Source organism: Macrobrachium nipponense, chromosome 3, assembly GCF_015104395.2.
Source record: "Macrobrachium nipponense isolate FS-2020 chromosome 3, ASM1510439v2, whole genome shotgun sequence".
NCBI classification, from domain to species: domain Eukaryota; kingdom Metazoa; phylum Arthropoda; class Malacostraca; order Decapoda; family Palaemonidae; genus Macrobrachium; species Macrobrachium nipponense.
The window spans coordinates 88,660,732-88,671,994 of NC_087202.1; positions in this window are offsets into that span (position 1 = coordinate 88,660,732).

Here is an 11,263-nt window from a genome sequence, read left to right on the forward strand (position 1 = left end):
CTTTTTAACCATGCTTCACCGAGCCTTTGCTTTGTCTTCCAGTTGGCAATCTGTTCACAATGAAGTCAAGTTCTTGCAAAACTATTCTAACAGCAACTGCTTTCCCACCCAGTTGTTCTTTAAGCATGTCTTCAAAGTTTTAAATAATATTTTTGTTCCACGTCATCCAACTCCTCACGTTCCTAAATTACCTTTCTATGCCAGCCTTCCTTTTATTCACAATACAACTTTTTATAAGGAACTCCACGCTTTAATATCTGGTCATCTCCCTGCAATGAAAACCAAAATTATACCCACAAGCCCACTGAATATCGGTAGCCTTTTCAGCTTCAAGGACCGTTTGGATCCATTGATGACCTCATGTGTTATTTACAAATTTACTTGTCCACGATGTAATCGAGGAACCTATATTGGATCGACACATTGGTTACTTAAGGTCCGAATCGACAGTCATAGAGCTGTCAGCTATAGAACTGGCACTAAGTTTTCGGATCCCGAATTTTCCAACATAAGGGATCATAATGATAAATGTAGGTATTCTATTCAGTACAAGGACTTTGAGGTTTTGGGCAGAGCCTCCAATCATAAGGTTTTAGCAATTAATGAATCATTGTTTATTAAAAAACTGGTCCCCTCACTGAACACCCATGCCACGTCTACACCTCTCTACCTCTCGTGAACTGTTTACGTTTTTTGTTAGTCCTTTCTCTGACTTCACACTCAACGGTTGATCCTTATTTGTATTTTTAACTGTGATTGTTTTATTGTACCTTGCATTGTGTATTTTAATATTGTAGCTTGGTTTTATTGTACTAATTAGATATTGTTACTATTTAGCTTGAAAATGAGGCCTGCTGGTGGCTTCAAAACGTTACAACTTAACAAATATGAGTTCCTTGACCTGTTAGTGTGCTTCCCCTGCCTTCATTGTATAGTTGGGTTTAGAGGAACCTCCGCCTGTTGAATATATATATATATATATATATATATATATATATCTATATATATATATATATATATATATATGTGTGTGTGTGTGTGTGTGTGTGTGTGTGTGTGTGTGTTGGTGGGTGTGTTTTTTGTATAAACGTGTGTGTGCTCGCGTGTGCGGCATCATTCACGCAACATAATTGCAATGTCTTACATCAAGATGTAAAGGATGATGATCCCCTCTTCTCAATATGATAATGCTAGCAATCCTTCGATGACCCAAGCACTTGTCTACAATCCACCTTGCTTTCAGATGAATACACGTTTTTCAACACCTCAATATACAAATCTCCACAATAAAAAAAAAACTAATGAAAAAGAAACCACCAGCAAATTTCATGAATGGTGTACCGCATGGCATTAACAGAGAAACTAAATCAAGCTACAAAATGGCAAATCTAATTTTCTAGGTCCCCGATAATCTCTGAACCAGATGTTTTAAGCTGAGAGTCAGGGCGATCACTTGTTGCTTTCGCAACTCGGTTTTTATTTTCATTTTTTTAGGAGACACAAGTGGCCAAGTGTCCATTTTAATTGGTCTTATTATATGCTGAGTAAAAGTCACTTTTACGTGTAATTATACATATCAACTTATTACTTCACAAAGGCTTATATTTGTCAAATCTTAAATCCTTATTGTTTATAATTATTCATTTAACAAGGGAAAAACATTAGTTTTTTACTTAACAGTAATACAATAATAAACCCTTGAATATTTCCTTCATTATACGCTGGCATACAATGAGTAGATATCTTCAAAAATAAACTGAAGTAATTTTACAGTGCAATATATCAAAGAACGGATTATCAAAATTCATATCCTGAGTTACTGAAAAACTGCATCCTACTCACTCATACACTTTTAGGATTTAAACTTTCTTGACTTAGATGCAGAGCAATAGGTAGCTGAGTGTTAATCGATGAAATCGACATTTGTTTAGTATTTAATACTATGATGACTTTCATTCATGTAGTGTGTCAATCAGTGAAATTTATATTTTCTCCAAAAGACTGTCGATAAAAAACAGCACAGTCACTTAAACTTCTGTCATACATCCCCTGTTATACGATAGCAATGATGAAACAAACAACCATTATATTTCGATTACTTAAACACTAAAGTTAAGCTTACTGGTACCTATTTGTTTGATTATTTGAGGAAAAAGACCATTTAAAGTGCAACAAAAGATAAGGGGTAAGAGAGGGAAGAACGGATCAATCCCAAGGAAAGGGAGAATCCAGCTATGTGAATTTATGTCACTGAAAACGGAGTAATGGATCCTTTTTTATGAAGGCGAAAATCCTTAAGTGATAGAAAACGAGAGCAGGGGATGAAAGTAGGTGCAACCATACATATAAATTTGTGTACCTTTTGTATAATCAATTATTGAATAGCAGTTGATAAGCGTGTATAATAATTCGTCCCTATAAACATATAATACCATAATAATATCACACGATTATATGCAGTTATGATTACTGATATTTATGTCAGAATAATGGCGATTTAATATCCATTTTACCGGAAATGACTTCATTCCGTGATATGAGTTAATTGCAAATGCCGTATTCATGTTTATTTAATTTGAGAGAAAAACTTGTTGGAACTGATTTTTGGGTGACAGCTCTATGCAATGTAACAACCTCATCTAATAAGCAAGTATAAAATAACGGTACAACTGCATATTTCGAATTTGATATAGCGGTCAGTTAAGTTATTGATATGCGATAAAAAATCACATAAATGGAAATTATACGTATATCTATAAGTAAATCAGTAGTTATAATAATAATAATAATAATAATAATAATAATAATAATAATAATAATAATAATAATAATAATAATAATAATAATAATAATAATAATAATAATAATAATAATAATAATAATAGTAAGAGACTCTGGGAAAACATCTGGAGCAATCCGGTATCACACAACAAACATGCAACATGGCTCCAGGAAGTCAAACTGAAGAAACAGGGAGAATAAAACAAAGATTCACTGACATCACGACAGACACAGTCAGACACCAAATGCCCAACTAGAAAGCCCCAGGTCCCGATGAAGTTCATGGATACTGACTCAAAAACTTCAAGGCCCTACACCCAAGAATAGCAGAACAACTCCAGCATTGTATCACAAATCACCATGCGCCCAAATGGATGACCACAGGAAGAACATCCTTAGTACAAAAAGACAAGAGTAAGGGAAATATAGTCAGTAACTACAGGCCTATCACCTGCCTACCAATAATGTGGAAGTTACTAACAGGTATCATCAGCGAAAGGCTATACAACTACCTAGAGAAAAAACACAACACCATTTGCCCCAACTCCCCCCAACAGAAAGGCTGCAGAAGGAAGTGTAGGGGCACAAAAGACAAGCTCCTGATAGACAAAAAGGTAATGAAGAACAGTAAGAGAAGGAAAAGCAACCTAAGCATGGCATAGATAGAATATAAGAAAGCCTTCGACATGGTACCACACACATGGCTAATAGAATGCCTGAAAATATATGGGGCAGAGGTAAAAAACCATCAGCTTCCTCAAAAATACAATGCGCAACTGGAATACAATACTTACAAGCTCTGGAATAAGACTAGCAGAGGTTAATATCAGAAGAGGGATCTTCCAGGGCAACTCAATGTCCCCACTACTCTTCGTAGTTGCCATGATTCCCATGACAAAAGTACTGCAGAAGATGGATGCTGGGTACCAACTCAAGAAAAGAGGCAACAGAATTAACCATCTGATGTTCATGGACGACATCAAGCTGTATGGTAAGAGCATCAAGGAAATAGATACCCTAATCCAGACTGTAAGGATTGTATCTGGGGACATCAGGATGGAGATTGGAATAGAAAAATGTGCCTCAGTCAACATTCAAAAGGGCAAAATAACAAGGACTGAAGGGATAAAGCTACCATAGGGGAACAACATCAAACACATAGATGAGACGGGATACAAATACCTGGGAATAATGGAAGGAGGGGATATAAAACATCAAGAGATGAAGGACACGATCAGGAAAGAATATATGCATAGACTCAAGGCGATACTCAAGTCAAAACTCAACGCCGGAAATATGATAAAAGCCATAAACACATGTGCAATGCCAGTAATCAGAAACAGCAAAGGAATAGTGGAATGGACGAAGGCAGAACTTCGCAGCATAGACCAGAAAACGAGGAAACATATGACAATACACAAAGCACTACACCCAAGAGCAAATACGGACAGACTATACATAACACGAAAGGAAGGAGGGAGGGGACCAAGAGAACTGCGTCAACATCGAGAACAGAGCACAGGGGCAATATATGAAGACCAGTGAAGACGAGTGGCTCAAGAGTGCATGGGAAGAAGGACTGATAAAAGTACACGAAGACCCAGAAATATACAGAGACAGGAGAAAGACAAGCAGAACAGAGGAATGGCATAACAAACCAATGCACGGACAATACATGTGACCGACTAAAGAACTAGCCAGCGATGACACATGGCAATGGCTACAAAGGGGAGAGCTCAATAAGGAAACTGAAGGAATGATAACAGCGGCACAAGATCAGGCCCTAAGAACCAGATATGTCCAAAGAACAATAGATGGAAATATCTCTCCCATATGTAGGAAGTGCAATACGAAAAATAAAACCATAAACCACACAGCAAGCGAATGTCCGGCACTTGCACAGAACCAGTACAAAAAGAGGCATGATTCAGTAGCAAAAGCCCTCCACTGGAGCCTTTGCAAGAAACACTAGCTAACTTGCAATAATAAGTGGTATGAGCACCAACCTGAAGGAGTGATAGAAAATGATGAGGCAAAGATCTTCCGGGACTATGGTATCAGAACAGATAGGGTGATACGTGCAAATAGACCAGACGTGACGTTGATTGACAAAATCAAGAAGAAAGTATCACTCATTGATTTCGCAATACCATGGGACACCAGAGTTTAAGAGAAAGATAGGGAAAAAATGGATAAATATCAAGATCTGAAAATAGAAATAAGAAGGATATGGGATATGCCAGTGGAAATTGTACCCATAATCATAGGAACACTAGGCATGATCCCAAGATCCCTGAAAAGGAATCTGGAAAAACTAGAGGCTGAAGTAGCTCCAGGACTCATGCAGAAGAGTGTGATCCTAGAAACGGCGCACATAGTAAGAAAAGTGATGGACTCCTAAGGAGGCAGGATGCAACCCGGAACCCCACACTATAAATAACACCCAGTCGAATTAAAGGACTGTGATAGAGCAAAAAAAAAATAAATAGATAAATCAATAAAAAATAATAATAATAGGAAGTAGATCCCCTCTTAAATAGCAACAACAATAATGATGACTCTAAGAGCTATTTTAGGATTCATCAATTACAGTCATGGCAAATTCCGTTTGTGCGTGCCATTTTTATTAACGTATCAGGTACAGAATATTAAATAAAACTATGAGTAATTATTAAAACCTGTTTAAGGCTGCTTATTCCCTGTAAAAAATATTCTGGATATCTGCACTAGTAAATTAAATTAAAAATAAGGACAATATTTGAAAAACAAACAACCTCCATTTGCACTGACAATGGGAAATAATGTTTTTTGTTAGGATAGAATATATCCCTTTTTTGTAAATAATTTAATTCATGTTTTTTTATTTCTTAATATGAAACCCAGATGTAGTCGAAGAAATTCTCGTTACCTTGCAACAGGTAATCAACTTAGAATATTGTGATACTCTGTCCTACATATTATAATGAAGTTTATTCAGAATCAAAGTTAAACGAGTAAAAAACTGCGCCAAAGAAAGGGGGCCGTCGTCTTTTTTGGTGTCTGGTATGAATCCATGATTAGGTTCAGGCGGGGTTAGTTGTATGGAATTTCGTCTGGAATCCTGGTATTACTGATTCTTGGTACTGTCTACATGTTTCGACTACCTTGCTGGTCATCTTCAAGACGAGTTTGTGGAGGAACTGACGAAATGGGTTAAGTGTGGCAGTATTAATAGCAGTCCTACACGGGGGCTGAATTCTCATTGGCTGAGCCAGTCTTGGGCAGAGCCTACTGCTCTGTTGCAGTGGTTGCAGGTTTTCTCCCATGCTAGCACCAAAGTACATCTGGTAATGATCACTGGAATTCCTTCCATCTTGGAGACAATCCTGATAGGCTGTCATTCTGAAGCCAACTCACTGCTGCCCTCTGGGCAGTGGTATGGAGAAGAAAGGTCCCCTGTGTAATATTCATGCTGGGCTTCCAGGAGGTGCAGGAAGCAGGGGTCTGTGGTCTGGTCAATAATTTCAATGTTCGTTATGTCTGTCCGTCCTTGGGACCCTATAGTTTTGGTCAGTCCTGACATGGTTGTAGATGGCTCCATTTTGAGTTTGGCAGGAAATCCTCCAGGAGGAGTGCATGGTGGTCATCCAGGTGTATGAGCTGAGGCATCATCGGTTTAGGCACAAGCAATGGTAAACCACATTAGTCTTCAAGTGATCTTGCAGGTGGGCGAGTGGATTATTGTGCATGACCAGGTTGCTAGTCTTCTTACTTTTGTAGAAGATAACCAGATGAATTTTCTTATTCTGGTCGGTGGGGCTGACATTCTCACTGATGATGGTTTATAAGGCTCATTCATATTCACTATATTTTCTATGAGAATTTCCTTTATAGAAAAGACTGATCAACTTGTGGGCATTGGGCAGGGTTCCTCCTGGTACCATTTGTCGACGCTCATTCTGATTATCTCGTCAGTATCTCTATTTGGTTGTCCATAGATAATGAGGACATGCGTTGCTCATTCCAGCTGCCCATGCTTGTTTTTTCAGGAGCAGCAGTGCAAGAGGCCTCTCCTAATCTAGGTACTGATGGTGGAGTGCTTATACCTCTTGGGGCACTCGTTCTCACCGTTCATGAACATGCCTGGGTTCACTGGTTTTGTATAGACCTGTATGCTGAATGAATCCTCCCTCTGCTCAGTGAGTATGTCGAAGAAGGGGAGGCAGCAATATTGACTGTGTTCGATGATGAATTTCAGGCAGCTGTGGGTGTGGAAAGCATGCCTCAGGTCTTCAATTTCTTCCCAGGAAGGTGTCATTGATGTAGTACACATACATCCTCGGCTTATCAATTCTTTCAAAGACCGCTCATGTAGAAATTGGTGAAGTGGACTCAGAGAGGATAACCAATCGCCACCCCGTCAATCTGGGTGTACGTATAGCCTTAGTGGTTGGAGAAGAGGGCCTCCTTTGTGCATATTTCCAGGAGAGTGTGTTCATGGATTTTCAGTGATGAAGTGGCAGGATCCCTATATACCCAGTCCAAGATCATCTATATGGTCTCATAGACAGGGACATTGGTGAAAAGAGACTCCACATCCATTGAAGCAACACATACTCCAAGGGGTGTCAATCTCAGGGCCTCCGGGAACTCTGCAGACGACTCCAGGCTGTGGCTGCCAGAAATATAGGAGATCAGGATGGCATTTAGCCTCTTGGCCAGCTGGTATGTCGGGTCAAGAATTTAACTAATGATAGGGCACAGGGGGTTCCCTTGCTTGTGCATTTTTTTCCATAAATATACCGCAAATCATAAGTCTCTTGTGATGAATGGTAGGTGAAGGGCGTTAGAGGTAGCATTGGTGGTTTCTATGATCCTGTCAGCCTCCTGCTTGATATCGTCGACAGGGTTCTTGATTATGCGCTGAAATTTCATGGTGTCCGCCACAATCTCATCTGATGATAATCCTCGGTATTAATGAGGCTGAAGGTAGTAGTCTTGTTGGTCCTGCAAACAGTGATATCCTCACGCTTCTTCAACTGCTTCAATGCTTCCCTCAGGCAAGGGTTGATGATGTTACTTTGGTAGTCTTGTCAGTCAGTGAGGGTCTTAGCCAGCCGGAGGGATCGAAGGACATCGGTCATTGCAGGTTCCCCAAGGTGCTCCTCCTTCTGGATAGTGTCTAGAAGGTATTTGGTCTCCAAGTGTTTGTCAAGTGGTCTCGGACGGGTTATAAAGTAGCAATCAAGGCCCAGCCTGAGGAAAAAATGAAACTGTGCTCTGAGTGGGAGGACCTCTGCAATCGCAGCACCTTCCAGTACCTTGGAAGTTGACAGAGCAGCAGACAACGTCCTTTGAGCACGTGAGAAATGGAACAAAATCATTGACTGCCTATGTTGCCTGGAGGAGAAGGATGCCTAGAAAATTACTAGAACCATCACACTAGTAAGCTAATCGCCCTCAACGGAGGCAAGGAATGTTTCCAGCATAAACAGAAAAACTCATTAACCTCACGAATTACGTATCAAGCTCCAATGAAGACGAGATCCTTAGCATGGACCCTTATTGCCACTATATAACCGGGCCGAGGTCCCTTGAAAAACGATTGGAGATTCAATACCTTTCTAGACACCATCCAGAAACAGGAGAACCTAGAGAACCTGTGAACGACCAACCCCCTTCGACCCCTCCTGCTGGCTGGGGCCCACACCGGCCAAGGAAACTACCGAAGTAACATCATCAACCCCCACCTCAGTGAAGCAGCGAAGCAGCTGAAGAAGCGTGAGGACATCACTGTTCGCAGAGCCGACAAGATTACTGCCTTCATCCTCATTAATACTGAGGAATATCATCAGAAGTTAGACCAGATCCTGGCGGACACCATGAAATTTCAACACACAATCAAAAACCCTGTTGATGACATCAAGTAGGAGGCTAGCAGGATTATATAAACCATCAAAGCTACCTCCAATGTCCTTCACCTACCATCTATCATGGGAGACTATGATTTGGGTATATTTATGGAAACAAACACTCAAAAGTAAAGGAACCCCCTGCGCCCTATCATCAGTCAAATTTCTGTCCCAACATACCAGCTGGCCAAGAGCCTGAATGCCTTCCTGACCCTCCTACACCCAGACAGCCACAGCCTGAATCCTTGAGGCCCTAAGATCGATGATCCATTGCTTCGATGGATGGATGTGGAGCCTCTCTTCACCCACGACCCCATCCTTCAACATCCCTAGCATGCCCTCTGCTGTCTCCACACCCTCCTGAAAATATGCATCAAGAAAGTTCCCTTCTCCAACCACCTAGGCCACATGTACCCCAGATTGACGGGATAGCAATGGGTTCTCCCCTCGGAGTCGTCCTCTTAGCCAATTTCTAAATGGGCACCATGGAGCAGAGGGTCTTCAAATTATCAATAAGCCAAGGATGTATGTGTGATTGATGAAACCTACGTCTATGCTGAGTCCCAGGAAGAAAATGAAGAACTAAGGTGTGCTTTCCAAGCCCACAGCTGCCTGAAATTTACAATCGAACACAGCTAAGATCGCCACCTCCCCTTCATAGACATCCTTGTTGAGCAGAGCGAGGATTCATTTAGCATAAAGGTCTAAACATAAATGACAAACTTGGGCATGTGTATGAACAGTGAGGGTTAGTGCCCCGAGAGTTATTAGTGCTCCACCATCATTGCCTGTCCTACATCAGGAGAACCCAATTGCACTGCTGCTCCTGGAACGAAACGTATGAGGAAGTGGAATAGAGATATTGAAGAGTTGATTAGGAATGCTGACAAATGGTACCCGCCCTGACACTCCAAGTTCATCAAGCTTTTCTTTAAAGTAAATTTTCATACAAAACACAAAGAAGATGAACGAACCCTCAAAAACATCATCGAGGAGAAAGTCAGCCTTACAGACCACATTAAGATTGATCTGGTTTCCTTCTACAAAAGTAGAAAAAGTGACTACCTGGTCATGTGCAATAATCCAGCTGCACTGGTCTAGTGTTACTCGTGTCCTATACGAGAATGCCTCAGCTCATACATCGAGATAACCACCATGCTCTTCTCCAAGAGGATTTCCTGCTATGCTAAAGAAAGCACCATGTACAACCATGCCAGGACTGCCCACAACCAGAGAATCCGAAGGACAGACATCATACTGAGTATGGAAATAATTGATTTGACCACAGACCACCTCTACCTGCGCTTCCTGGAAGCGTTACACATAGGAAACCAGCATAAATATTATTCAGGAGACTTTTCTCATCCCTATCACCACCAGGAGAGCATCAGTGCGTGGACTCCAGAATGAGCCAGCCAATCAGGAATGTCAGCAGGATGGAAGAAATTCCAGGGATTATTTCCAGAAGTACTATGCCACTTGTCCGCGGAGAAAACCTCCAACCTTTGCAACAGGACAGTAGGTTCCACCCAAGACCAGCTCACCCAATGAGAATTAAGCCCCCTGTGTAGAACCGCTATAAATGCCACCACACTCGACTCGTATCTCCATATCCTCCTCGAACTCCTCCTGAAGATGACCAGCGAGGTGGTCGAAACATGTAGACGGTACCAAGAAGCACTAATACCAGTAATACCAAAATAGGATTCGCGACAAAATTCCAGATGACAAACCCCGCCTGAACCTGACCACAGATACCAGACCGACCTCTAGACGATCGACCCCTGCTTGAATCACGGATTTGCCCCTTCAATATCTTATTCATGAATAAAATTATTTCTGCATCCAAGCTGTCCTTTTTCATATATGAACATAGGTCAGTTATTATTTATCTGCCACTGCTGAGCCATAAAAGCAAAAAAAAAAAGAAAATAAAAATCCTGTACAAGATTGATTCGTTGAATATAACCATCCATTTTAACATATTATTATTATTATTATTATTATTTATTATTATTATTATTATTATTATTATTATTATTATTATTATTATTGTTTTAGTAGATGAAACCTGCTGACATGGAACAAGCACAAAGGGCCAATGACTTGAAATTAAGTTTTCCAAAGAATGTTGATTTTAACCTCCCACCTCAGACCCCAGACTGCAGCAGTAACTGATCATAACATACATAACCAGCGATTTTTCATCGCTCTGGGGGAGACGTTAACCCACGACATCTGAGTGGCATGCCATGGCACTTATCATTATACCAGCGACAAATACCTAATTTCAGTAAATCTAAGCCACCAGTCTTTACTGCTTATTAGGTAACCTATTGCTTAATTCCGGACAATTTAATGAATGCAGTTAGTTTTGTATAATATCATTCATTCAAAATATCTTATGCAAAATATCTTTGTAATCTAATGACAAGGATTCCAGACCGTCTAAATAAATTCTACAAGTTAGTTTGATTTTCTATATTTGTTGTTAAAGCTTTAACGAACATTTATCGAGTGGTTTTGAAAATAATCCATTTCATTCGAATTTGGTATAACATGCAGAATGGTATCATCGGATATCAAAATTC